This window comes from Carcharhinus amblyrhynchos, chromosome 8, assembly GCF_965287045.1.
Source record: "Carcharhinus amblyrhynchos chromosome 8, sCarAmb.v2.hapA, whole genome shotgun sequence".
NCBI lineage: Eukaryota > Metazoa > Chordata > Chondrichthyes > Carcharhiniformes > Carcharhinidae > Carcharhinus > Carcharhinus amblyrhynchos.
Genome location: NC_137331.1, coordinates 66275287 through 66289463, shown reverse-complemented (window position 1 = coordinate 66289463; position 14177 = coordinate 66275287). Strand labels below are relative to the sequence as shown.

General features: G+C 41.2%; 1 protein-coding gene across 1 annotated transcript in view; it reads left to right on the top strand.

The window, feature by feature from the left end:
* The window catches only part of LOC145346377 (oxygen-regulated protein 1-like), a 208018-nt gene that overhangs the window by 134972 nt on the left and 58869 nt on the right, over window positions 1-14177 (top strand). The window lies entirely within an intron of this gene.

Here is a 14177-nt window from a genome sequence, read left to right as displayed (position 1 = left end):
CAACAAACACTACTCAAATGCATGATGCAGAAATTCATAAAATGGACAATATAAAAGTGAATAAATTAAAATAATAAAACAACATGTCTGCTTGAAAAATCCTGTAATAAAAATATCCACAAGTAACAGAAATAGTTCTCTTAACAAAAGTGAAATTTTAGCCCATAAAAATGTATTTTTCCTTCCAGCAATGCAAATAAATGGGCATGTATTTATTAATGTAAGATGAAATATTAATTGTGCAACCTTCATGAAGAAAATTTCAAAGTGAAATTTCCAATGGGGTAAAAATGGGTCTAAGCCCATAACTGGAAACAGTTTTTTTTTATTTATTCGTTCTAAACCCATCATGGTTTTAATCACCTTCATCAAATTCGCTCTTAGGTTTTTCTTCTGAAAGGAAAATAGCCCCAATTTGTCCATTCATAGAATCATAGAATCCCTACAGTGCAGAAGGAGGCTATTCAGTCCACCAAGTCTACACTAACCACAATCCTACCCAGGCCCTATTCCTGCAACCTTACTTGTTCACCCTATTAATCTTCCTGACACTAGGATCAATTTAGCTTGGCCAATCAACTTAACCCACACATCTTTGGATTGTGAGAGGAAACCCACACAGACATGGGGAGAGTGTGCTAACACCAACAGACAGTGACCTGAGGCAGGAATTGAACCTGGGTCCCTGGTGCTGTGCGGCAGCAGTGCTAACAACTATGCCACTATGCTATATTCTATCCATATGAATGTCATCCTTCATTCCTGGAATCATTCTAGAAAATCTCTTCCTTATTTTCTCCAAACACATAATTCCTAAAGTAGGTGCCCAGAATTAAATGCAATACTCTGGTTGGAGTGAAACAAATGTTTTATATGGAGCTAGTACACCTTCCTGGTTTTTGTAGTCTATGCCTTATGTATTCTTGTTTGAGAGCCCAGACATCCATTAAAGTACTGAAACAGCTGCATGCCAGAGTAAAAGCTACAAATCTGCTCTCTGATCTATTCTATCAACTTCACAATGTTTAATTACACAAGGTAAAAGTTTTCAGATGCTCACGTTTTTTGCTATTGATACTTTGAAGGGATAATTGGCATTTTATTGGGTTATATCAACATCATTTTTATGAATGAATGATTTTAAAGCTTTTTTTAACACTTCCTATTGTCACTATATGGTTCATTGGTTTTGTACAGAGTGCATAGTAGGTGAATGAGCATGGGAATGACATAGCTTGAAATGGAGAGTGTGAAGGGCCATGGGGGACAGGGATAGGTGCAGGGCCATAGCTTGGCTTACTAGGGATGAGGGGCCATGGAATTGGGTTGAGGGCATTAGATGGCATGAATGAGGCACAATGAATCTATGTGGGTTTGAGGGCTAGAAGGCCTTACTATTTTTATTACAACTAATATAAAGACCTAAGGCACCAGAACAGGTCTTTTAAACAGATTACCACCACATCCAGCGGTCCCTGTGACTGTGTCTGACCTTCTTGCTGGGGAGCAGGCTTGACTCCAGCACACATCCACTCCTTCCCTGAACGAAAATCTCACCTTTGTGAGCATTTCTCCCTGCGACAGACACGCTAAGCTGGGAAATCTCCCAACTCCTCCTACCCACCTTGAAAATGAAAATCCAGACCTGTATTACTGGACAGGTAAGATTTGTCACAATCTCTGCCTTAACTGCAGCCAGGCCTGTTATACTTCACCCACTGGGTAATTCCAAGGGGTTTTTGGATGGGTCTGTTAGTGGCAGCCATTACTTTAATATCCAGCACTTTGCATTTGAATGCCTCTTCCTTAGTTTAGACTTGTCCATTTTGGGGAGCTGTGGGCCACTTGTAGCCCCCAGAACCCTTTCTATGCTACATATGGAGCCAGTTTTAAAAATGCTGGTCAAACAGATAAGTTGGAGTGGAAGATTCCTCAAGCAGCTGCTCCTCCAATCACAGGTTATTTCTCGTCTGCATTTGCTATTGATAGACTCAGTAATGATCGTGAAAGAGGCAGTCTGTGATTGAAGGAGGAGCTAGGGAAGGGAAATATGACAATGTTTTTTTTTGCACAGCAGATATCTCTTAATATCTCAACTTCTTTTGAAATTGAGTTAAAATTGTGACAAAACATATCTTCCCAAAATTTGCTGATCAGTCCCTGGAGTGAGAAAAAAAACTGGAAATGTGTCTATCCCTACCTCTGCTGCAAGCAAACAGATTGACTAAAGCCTGTCTTAGACAGTGATGAGTTTCAATGAATCCTTGAATAATAGAACATGTCTGCGTTCACACTCTGCTGAGAGTGGTTTGTTTGCTTTTTCACCTTAAACGTTGACCTTGCATTTTTAAGTAGTTTGTTCTGTCTCATTTCAAAATGCAAAACTTCCAGTCAGTTGAAAGTTTGAAAATCAGTTTTTTTCAAAAGTAGAGGGTCATAACCTCATGACACTAATGGAAGTGAAAATAGGGAAAAAAACAGAATCAGACTTGGATTAATGATCCAGAGACAAGAGTTCAAATCCATCCACAACTGTTAGAAATTTTAAATTCAGTTAATGATCTAAGGATGGAATACAAAGTTAGTATTAGTAAAAGTGGCCATGAAGAATGGGATTCTCATAAAACCCATCTCAATTCACTAATGTCCTTATTTAGACTGATCTATATGTGGCTGTCATCCGAACTGGTTGAAAACCATTCAGTTACATTGAATCAAAAAGATTAATGAGAATAAAACTGGATTGATCACCCAACATCAACCTTTGGGTTAGATATGACAAAGGCATATACAAGCCAGTTGACCCCGCAAAGCTCCCCTCACTAATTCATGGGAATTGCCCCAAAATTGAGAAAGCTGTTCCACAGACTAGTCAAGAAGCAACCTCATCAAACCATGCATTTCAGCCAATGTCCCAGACTTCTCCATCTCTATTGCTGGCAATATCCTGTATCACTGGCAGGCCAGATCCAGTAGGAGTGGTAGCACAGTGCTATAGAGTCAGGAGGTAGTGGCCCTGAAAATCCTGTGCATCAACTCTGAATCACGTGCAGTCTTATGGCATCAAGTCCAACATGGGCTCAAAAACCTCTTGTGATTTCCATTTACTGTTTTCACTGAACCAGTACTCTTCCATGTAGAACACCACTTGGAAGAAACCCTGATAGTAACAAGGGCATAGAATGTACTCTAGGTAGGAGACTGTAACATCTATCACTAAGAGTGCTCAATACTCATTGGTGAACTGACTGAACCCTGAAAGACATATCTGCGATATTGAGCCTATGGCAGGTAGTAGGAAAACCAACATGACAGAAAACACAACTTAATCTTGTCTTCACCAATCAACCTATTATGGTTACATCTGTCCAAGACAGTTTTGGTAGACGTGGCTACCAGTCAATATGAAGATCGAATCTTATCTTTATTCTGAGAGGAACCTCCATTTTACCATGTAGCTCTCTGACTGTGCTAAATGGATAGGTTCAGAACAGATGTAGCAACTAAAAACCGGACATTGATGAGGCACTATGCACTATCAGCAGAAATGTTTATTCAACCACAATCTGTACCCACATGGCTTAACACTAGCAGCCCTGAGGAGTATAGGAGAGCATGTCAGGAGCAATAGCTGAAAATGAAATGTCAATTTGGTGAAGCTACAACACTGAATGTGACATGTGCATGCTAAATGTTGGAAGCAGAACGCTACAGACAGAGCTAAGTGATCTCACAATTCTTTTGGATCTAATTAAAGCTTTGCTGTTCTGCCATATCCAGTCAGAAAAGCTGGTAGACAAATACTAACTAAAGGGAAAAGAGGATTCCATGAATAGCCACATACTCAAAGAAGATGGAGCCCAGTACATGAGAGTAAGACAAGGCTACAGTGTTTGCAAACATCTTCAACCAGAAGTACAAAGTGGACAAACTATCTCAATCTTCAACTGAAGTCCCTACCATCATAGATGCCAATTTTCAGCCAATTTGATTAATTCCACTTGATACCCCAAAACAGCTGAGCACACTGGACACAGCAAAGTCTATGAACCCTTAAAACAACCTGGCTGAATATGAGTGCTCAGAAACTGATAGTTCCTCTAGCCAAGCTGCCTTGCTATAATTATCCTACAATTGCAAGGGGAAGATTCACTGAAATGGCATTGAAAGTACTGGTGAGAAATGGAGAGCTTTTGCAGGCTGAGAAGAAGCCCTTAAGGATGACCTGGGGAAGGCAATATGAGCATATGGCCAAAGAAGTGAATGCTCAGAGTTTGGCGCCAAGAACATGGCAGCAATGCCAGAAAAAATGTAATAACATCACACATGTGGTTAAGATGAGTGAATGTATTCATAACATGCTATAAACACCATATCACCAAGGTCACTCAATCAACAGCACTTTCTCAGTCTAAGGATTCATTGCTAACCTTCAAAAGCTGTAGGATAAAAGCAAATTATTGTGGATGCTGGAATCGGAAATAAAAACAGAAAATGCTGGAAAATCTCAGCAGGTCTGACAGCATCTGTTGAGAGAGAACAGAGCTAATGGTGCAAGTCTGGACACCTTGCTGAGATTTTCTAGCATTTTCTGTTTTTTCTTCAAAGCTCTACCTCTCCCATACATCCCTGCCAACACAAATAGCATCATGACCACATCTCACTACCTCCACCAACTTCTAGGTAGTCACCTGTGGCAGTCACGTAACCCAAATCTCTACATCATCTGCAACTGTGAGGATGCCATCACTTCTTCTTATAGTCTCAACCACCAGCTCAGATACTGGTCACAGGGAACTTTTAAGAACTAATATAGGGTGGGATTCAGTACCTGGTGAGTTACTGGGCATCACAGGGCAAGAACCAAGCCAGGGAGGAAAGGGTAAATGATGTATCAGATCCACTAAGGGCGGCGAGATCATGGGTGGGTTATGCTGCAGGGGACTCAGGCAAGAAGAGCGCTGATACAATGCACACCATCATGCTTGGTACACTGGCAGACCTGCCAGAAGCCACCATTCTGGATCAATTCATCTCTCACATGGTGGAGAACATTGCCCTGTGACCTTGTGGCCACCTATAATTCATCACACAGATGATTGTTACCATGTTTGCCAGGATCCTCAATCCTCACTTGCATGATTAGATCAGTAAACCATGTTTGGCAGTAAGTCCAGAAGCATGGCACCCATCTCCACCCCAACCCCCTTCCCCCGCTCCCTCTTTTCCCCTCCAGCTAGTCACCTCTTCAGCAACCTCCAGCTGTGCCTTTTGGCTTTCGGGTGAGATGCTTCTTCTCTCTCTGTCAGTGTGGAACAGTATCTTCCCGCAGGCCACTTAGAGCTTCCAATATCACATCCAGGAAAGCAACACTAAAGCGAGACGCAAACTTGGAAAGTTGGGATTCCATTCTGACAGTTCCTTCTTTTATTCTTTCACTAGGACATCGATCAACTGTCATCTTGGCGGTGTAACTTCTAAGAACCCAAGTTGAAATTGATTCATGTGGATCATCACCACAGCTACTCAACCCCTGGTCAGGAAACCCATAAATCAGATGTAAATGCAGTGGCTGAGTTACAAAAAAGTCACTGACAAACATGCTACACTTATAGGTTCCCTGTGCTCTACCATCAAGTTAAAATTTCTTTAGCATCTCGAGTGTTACTTAGAAATGTCAAGAATGCTGCACATTATCAAACTTTGACCTGAATTTGACTGGAACTGGATGTCTAATGAGCTTTGCACATATTTGTTATTATGCTGTATATCACAATATTGTATTCAATATTTCTCTAAGATCAGACTGCATTATAATTTACAAGACCCCACAGAATCATAATGAGAGATTAAACACACATTACTTGGAATATTAGCTGGGTTGACAATTCAGTGTCTGCAAAAGCTGAGATATCTGGGGGCTATTTCATCACTTGTAATCTTAATATCACTGATGGTGGTTAATGCTTGTGAAAAAGATAATACTGTATGTCGCGGCCATCAGTAATTTGTGACTCGTGCTCTCTGTGAGACAAATATTGCCATTATTTATAGCAGTCAAAACTGGTGAAAAATGGTGAGACAGCTTTTTTCCTTGTTGTTTAACACCCACTATTGATGTGACAGCCAGGCAAAAATGGGATATAGTGGCAGTCAGTGCTTCCTAACTGAATAGGGTTCTTACTGGGACTAAAACAAAATTAAGGAAACCATAGTCGATCACAGAAAACTTGAAACTGGTAGGTACCTTATTGAAAATTAGCAAATCTTCCATTGTCATGTTAGCAAGTGACCCAGAGGGTGACCTCTGTATTTCCAGTACAATTCTTTGTCCTAATTATTACTACTGTAGCGGAAGAGGACTATCAACCATTGGCGCAAGAGAACCTAAAGATCAATCAAGGACAGAGGATGACTTATTGTATTCAATGGAAGTAAAAATAACAATTGGGGAGAAAATAAAACAACTGAAGTTGAGACAAATCTCAAAGATCTTGGCTGGAAATCTTTGATCTTACACACCCTGTTATCACTGCCAGCAAGAATGGAGAATTTGGTCACAGCCAAATCGCCATTCATTGCAGTGGGACCAGAGAATTCCAGTTGTGGACGAGGTTGGAGAATTCCAGCCCTAATTCATTTCTTTGAGGAAGTCACTAACTGGGTAGAGAAGGAAGTATTTATGGATATTATCTATATGGACTTCGAGAAGGCAATTGATAAAGTTCTGCATCAGAGATTATTAGCAAAACTAAAAGCATATGGATTTGGAGTTGACATTATGATTCCATTGGTAATCACTTAAAAGTCAGAGAGAAGAGTAGGGGTAAGGAGAATGTACTCTGATTAATGAGTATAACATGGTTTTCCCTTGAGGGATGTAAGTATTTTCTCTTGTAATCTTTAGAAATGACAGATAGCTTCAGAGAAGCTCCAAAGCACAACATAGCAAAAATTGATGTCCATCAGAGTTTGCCATCATTCAACAAAGATGGCCCCATCAAATCTCTATCTGCTTCTCTATTTCACGGTATGAACTATATTGCTCATTCCATCATACTTACATGTGGCATAGAATATAGGTTTGAAATTGGATTTAAGGGCAACAATATGGAGATTTTGGCCATGTTCACGTAGCTCCATTTAATTGCTGTAAAGCAGGCTTACAGCACTTTTCTCTGGACTGGTGATTTTAGGAGGAAAATTCTGTGGAGAATTTATGGGGTAGGATTATGGTGATAAGCCTCACTCTCTATGTGGCCATAAAGCTGGCCAGGACACTGGTGATTTCAGGAAGAAAAAAAGCCAGCTCCAGCTGCCTTAATCAATCAAATGGCAGTTCAGTTACAATTACTCCTTTTTCTCATAGACTTGTCTTCAAGAGTAGTAATTCTTAGCTCTTTGAAAATCCAGCGATATAGCCTGTTGTATTGGTAACAAAATCACAAAGATTCTTCGCAAAATGCCTCCAGTCACAAGACGTCTTGTTCATCACTTTTATCCGATGCCAAAGGCCATTTGATAGCAAAGTGCTTCTAAGTCTGATTGATACCAGTTGCTCTGAACTGCAATTTTATCTGAATACTGAAATTATATAAAGGGGGAAATTAATCTCTTTGAACAGACCACTGCAATTATATGAGGTTCGTACTCTGAGACCAGTGGCCCACCTGACTGCTCAAAGTCCCTGCGTCTTTTGCAAATTTCACCTCAGGTGTGTATGTAATGCTTAGCAATCCAGTGATGTGCAGGTGGGTAGATTGGCCATGCTAAATTGCCCTTAATCTCAGGAGGACTAGCTAGGGTGAAATGCATGAGGTTATAGGGGTAGGGCCTGGATGGAATTGTGGTTGGTGCAGACTTGATGGGTTGAATGGCTTCCTTCTGCACTGTCGGATTCGATGATAATTGGATGGATCCAGCAGTATCAACACTCAAAAAGCACAATTTCATTCAAAGTAAAAAGTTTGCTTGTGCACACCTTCACCATTGAACTCAATGTCTACCCTCTCCATCTGCCTCCTGTACAATAGTAGCAGGAGAAGCACTGCAGCAGATCACCAACTTTACTTTAACAGGAGTTGCCTGCCCTGTATCCTTTACCGCAAGAGGGTTCAGAGCAGTAATGGCGTGGGAACACCATCAGATTCACCTTCCTGTCAAAAACACAAATCAAACTTCATTTTTGAATCATAATTTTGGAATTTCCTACGTCAAAGCATCATACCAGTAGCAGCATCATTGCAGCAGTTCCAAGAAGATGGCCCACTTTTCAGCAACTTGGGATGGATAGTGTGTGCAGCTTTGAGTGTTGGCTTGACTATTTATGGCATTGCAGCCAGGACCATTGAGCAGTGCTATTGGAATTAATATGCATTGCCATCTCCATCCAGACACATTTAGCAACATATCTTGCCATCGAACAATGATTCGTAGGAAGGAAGATCTTGTTCCGATGGTACAATTTTATTGTTAGTGCCCTAGTTTTAACTTGAACCATCCTGCTGCTAGACTAATTAGCCATTTTGGTCATGGTTATGTTGCAGCAAGGTTCTTCTTCACATGCAAAAACAGACTATGCTATTTAAGCAGCTGCAGGACTGCTAATGAGTGAACTCCTAATAAGAGACATTGTTCAGAGAATGGAACTCTCCAACAAATCTCAAATTGTGCTAACCTCATAAGCATACAACAGGTCAGTACAGGAAAACTGAGACTTGTGTTACTAGTGCAGCAACTTCCAACTAATTACCTCTGTCCCTGATGATAGGCGGAGATAATGCTTTCACCCCTCTTTGTTAGTCTGTTTGGTTGCAACCAATATATCTTAACAACTTATCAATATATTTTAGCAAAACCTAGTCCACAGGTAGGGTGTGGCCTTAGGAAAAACTGATTAGGTTTTGTTAAAGGTGTGGATACAGGTCTGGTCCGGAATTCTCCCATCCCACTGCTATAATTTTAGTGTATGGCGGGGGAGAGGGGGGCAGACCATGTATCGGTCCATTGAAGTCGGGCAGGAATTTCTGGTTTTCAGGCAAGCGCGGATGGAGAACCCCACCCCGGATCGAGAGCCTTGGAAGTGTTGTAAAGGATCTATTAATACTGCGAGATAGTGTGAATTCACTTCTTTTTAGAATGTTATTTGTTGTGTTATTTAGAATTTTGTTGAATGTTTTAGAACATTATCGATTGCCTCAACTGCTGTAGTGGAATTTGTCACAGCTGTCAAAGTGTGAGCAGAATTTTCAGAGCAGGCTGTTGGATGGGGATTGGAATGAGGCCATCTTTAAGGGCAGCAAATGGCACAGTGGTTAGCACTGCTGCCTCACAGTGCCAGGGACCTGGGTTTGATTCCCGACTTGGGCCACTATCTGTGTGGAGTCTGCACATTCTCCCGTGTTTCCGTGGGTTTCCTCTGGGTGCTCCGGTTTCCTCCCACAGTCCAAAAGACATGCTGGTTAGATGGATTGGCTATGCTAAATTGCCCCTTAGTGTCAGGGGACTGACCAGGGTAAACACATGGGGTTATGGGGATAGGGCCTGGAAGGGATTGTCGTCGGTGCAGACTTGATGGGCCGAATGGCCTCCTTCAGCACTGTAGGATTCTATGGTCCATTAAATGGAAGCTCTTAATAAAAATAGTTACATTTTCAGCTTGTAACTTACAGAGAATTGACCATGTAGGGAAAAGCCCCAAGGAAGAGATGCATAATTGTTCTAACTTTGTATTAACACAGTCTGGCAGAGTTATGTGTTTTACAGCGTGTTAAATTTAACGATCTGGAATGCATGGAAGTTGCAAATCAGTATGCTGACCTCCATACTTATTTTTCGATTTATCTCCTCGTCAAGTGAGGTTCCAGTCAAGGATTGATAACTCGTACAGTACTTCTCTCAACTAAAATATTTCATTTCCAAAAATGTTTAAAATATGTTCTGTAATGTCAAGGACTGAGGTGAGGATGTTGGAAGCATGAGGACTGGAGCTGGGAGGGGTCAGTGATGGGAGGTGATCAGAGACTGTGGGGGGTGGTTGTCAGAGGTCAGGGTTAGGGTAGGGGGTGAATTCAGTAATCAGAGGTAGGGGATATGGTTAGGGGAGGTTGGGGTCAGGCCTTGGGGGGTGTTGGGCTGGCTCATGTCAGGCTTGGGAGGGGTACTCAGAGGTTGAAATCATGAAAGGGGCATTGGAGGGAGGTTGGAGGATCAGGGATCGTTGGGGGAGTCTGAGGTTTGGCCAGGCCTTGGAAGGGCAGAACGGTCAGGGTGGGGGAGTCCCATGGATTGGGAATTCCCGTCGGGATGTGCAATCCCTTTGGGTGGAACTTCATCCCTGGGGGTGGGGGGAGGATGTTTATATCTAGTAAGGGGGAGGGATAGCTTAGGATTTAGGGGGGTTCTCATGGGTCTACATAATAGTATCCAAAGGCTAGAATAAATTTTAATTCTCTAACTATTTCTGGGTAACTATCGAGGTATCACAGTCAGAACCATCTGAAATTAAATCACATTTTCAGATGATTCTAAATGGAAGACAATTTCCCAGAGAAATTTGCACTTCTGGGCTATTGCTGTGCAAACCTGGGAACTTCTGAAGGGAATAATGATTGCTGGACTTATTAGACTATTAAACCAGTCATCATTATTATTGTTTTTAATGAGCAGAATTCTCCCAAGCTCCTGCCAGTGTGAGTGGGGAGTGGATACGATGGGACGCCCAGAAATCGGTTTTATGCCGCTGTGAATTTACAACGGGACCTTTCACTGGTGTCCACCATGGCGGGTCGGAAAACGCACCATAGGACGGCATAAACCACATTTGCATCTTGTTACTGGGATGGAGATGAAGGCCTGACCCTTCATGCCAGACTCTCCACAATGCTAGTAAGAAAACATGCCAGCGTGAAACACATTTGGAACAATGAGATGTGCAGCTGTTGAGACTCACCTGAACAATGCCTGGCATTGTCTCCAGAGTTCAGGATGGAGGCTGCTCGCAACCTTGGACCCTGGATGACCACAGTACTGGGTTGGGTGTGCATTTGCTGATTAGGTATCCTGAAGGGCATCATCTTCCAATCTTAACATGTTCTTGGACATCCATCTTCCTGTCTCAGCATGCTCCCAAGGTTCCATCTTTATTTTCAGGAGGTCCCCCTTCTTTGTTCAACAGTGGATCAGAGATGTTGGGTGCCTTTTCAATATGGCACAGGAAAAGGATGGCAGAATATGTGTCATGATGTAGAAATGCTGGTGTTGGACTGGGGTAAACACAGTAAGAAGTATTACAACACCAGGTTAAAGTCCAACTGATTTATCCAGGCCTTCCCACCATCGAATATGGCATAAAACACCCTGGTGCATAATTAATGAAGTAGGGGCCAGAAGATTTGGCCTGTTTTCCCATTAACTTCCGCAGCAGGAGACACTCCATGTTCCTGCCCTTGCCATGGCACTTAGCCTCAAAATGGAAAATTTCCATCATATTGTGTGTGAAAACAGGGGCAGGGCTTGGAGCTTTGGGGCAGACCCTCAGGGTCAAATCAAGATCTTGACCATACATTCTGTGGGAAACAATCACCTTGAAGTGATTTTCCCTGAACTAATTAATCTGACACTTGCTGACAGGTTCACCAGCCAATTAAAAATGGTGGGCAACTTCCCGAAGCTGTAGGACCAATTGGAGAATAGTCTGCAGGTGAGTGGGAGAGAAGCCTCCATCCTGCAGCAACCTTTCTCCAAATTTGAAACAAAAACTGGTGTCAACAGTCAGGCCAGCAACATGGATGAGGAAGGGACAACCTGCAGCCAGAGTTTGGCCAGGTGAGTGGTTGGGGCCTCAAAGCCTGCCTGGAGCAATGACATCCCTTTCCATTGCTGGAAGGATGCTTTCAGGCAGTTGGACATTTGTGGGCAGGTAATCCTTCTGCCTACCATCCTATAACCGGGAAGATGGCCTGAGGTGGGGGATGGGTGTCTGGCTGATGCTGCGTTGAAAACAGTCATGCCAGCTGGCAGTGCTACTTTCTGTGTCTGTCAACCTCCAAGCTCGCCTGTACATGGGACCAAAAATTCAGCCTAGATTTCAGATAATTTATTTTGATATGCTGAAATTCTGCTCAAATGCATGAAATGTCGTATTTACGACAATATGCTGTTGTAAAAAATGATAAGGAATTTATTCAAACACTCAAAGGAGATTTATATCCTCTCCTAACATTCTAATAACATATAGGATGATTGGAAAAAACAATTTAAGCTGGCATAGCATTGCCGTGTGACTGAATTGTGATAGAGTGTCTTGTAACTGACAGCATTTAACATGGCATATAGGGACGATAACTATGAACTTGGGAGCATTTCATTAAGTGACATAGCAATACAAAATGAGATCTGACAGGAAAGCAGCCTGGCTAAAGGCCAAATTCACAAAAATGCATGGAAGGATCACTGGCAATATGTATATATAGTCGATATAAAGCATTCAGCATCATTTAAACTATGTATTTATTTGATGAAAGGTTGACATTTAAGATATTTTTGATGATAAATACTCATTAAATCTAGCTTTAGAACATTAGAATCATGCTTTTAAATTATCACATACATTGGAGAGTTTAAACTGAGATTATTAAATAGATCATTTAATTTGCTACAAATAATTCTATTAATCTGTGTTGCATGACAAGATTGCTGTTTAGTCACACGTCAGTGTTTATCATGATTTTGTGGCATTGGGTCCCCAGATTCCCTGTAAACCTAAGTATCATTGAGTCTGCAGCTAGAATATAACATTTTTCAACTGTAAATACAGGAATATAATGTAAGTACAAACAGGAAACATATCTTGTGATATTAAAGAAACATGAATTTAGACATTGAATATTTACAAATATTAACACTTGGTTAAAGTTTTATTCAAATTGATAAAATTGAATGTATTTTCAATTAAAAGAAATCACATTTTTTATAAAAGTGCTTTATTTATGTGTTTTTATTTTAAGCATTTTAGAAAAATGGAAAGAGGTCATGTATGGCAGCACACTATGGTACAGTGGTTAGCACTGCTGTCTCACAGGTCAGGGACCCAGGTTCAATTCCCAGCTTGGGTCACTATCTGTGTGAAGTCTGCACATTCTCCTTGTGTCTGCATGGGTTTCCCTGTGTGCTCCAGTTTCCTCCCACAGTCCAAAAGACATGCTGGTTAGGTGCATTGGCCAAAATTCGCCCTCAGTGTATCTGGACAGGCATTGGAGTGTCACAACTAGGGGATTTTCACAGTAACTTCATTGCAATATTAATGTAAGCCTAATTGTGACATCAATAAATAAATAAACTTTAAATATAAAATGTGCAAAGTCAATGGCAACAAATTTGCATAGGCTGTGATTTCAACATTTGTGCCAAGATTGTGCCAGCCTTGCCCTCAATTATTTTGAGCCAGAGGGAGGGCACCTAATCTGCAGAGGGCGAGTGGACTCCTTTCATAGTTAAAGTGAGGTCCATCAAATGCCAAACCCATTTTGTTTCATTCTTAACATCAGAACATAGAGTAAAAGGCGAGTTGCTCGAACTAAACTATCCCTTGTTCAGAGGTCTTTATACCCTTCAATCATTCTGTTTCCGTAACTGCCTCTACTTGTACATCGATCTATTTTAACTGAATACTTTAGTGACCTTTGCTAGTACCATTTCCGACAACTTGAACCCTCTGGAGAAACAAGTTCTTGTCAACTTACTAAATTTAAACTTGCGTATCCTCTGTTTCTGTGTGATTCACATTTTCACTCTATCCTTATAAATTATTTAACAGACTGGATGTGTCATGCTTTGACCATCTACTCATAAACCCGCAAATAAAAATAAATCTTTTAACTGCAAAGCACAAAGGGTCACATCAAATATTTAGCTAATGAACAACAAAGACTTTTGTGACAGACTGGTACTGGGAATGATAGTCATGTTGGTAACAACCTGTATTGGTATATTTTGATTATGCTTTATTTTAAACTTTTGAAAAATGTGCTAAAACATGTTTCTCTTAAATAAAATCATATTGACACACCCCCCCCCCCACCAATATTTAAAACTTGAAAATATGCATCATTCTTACTGTTTACTCAGCTCATGGCTTGACTCAGAATAATATACCTGACCTATGTACTGCTGCATAA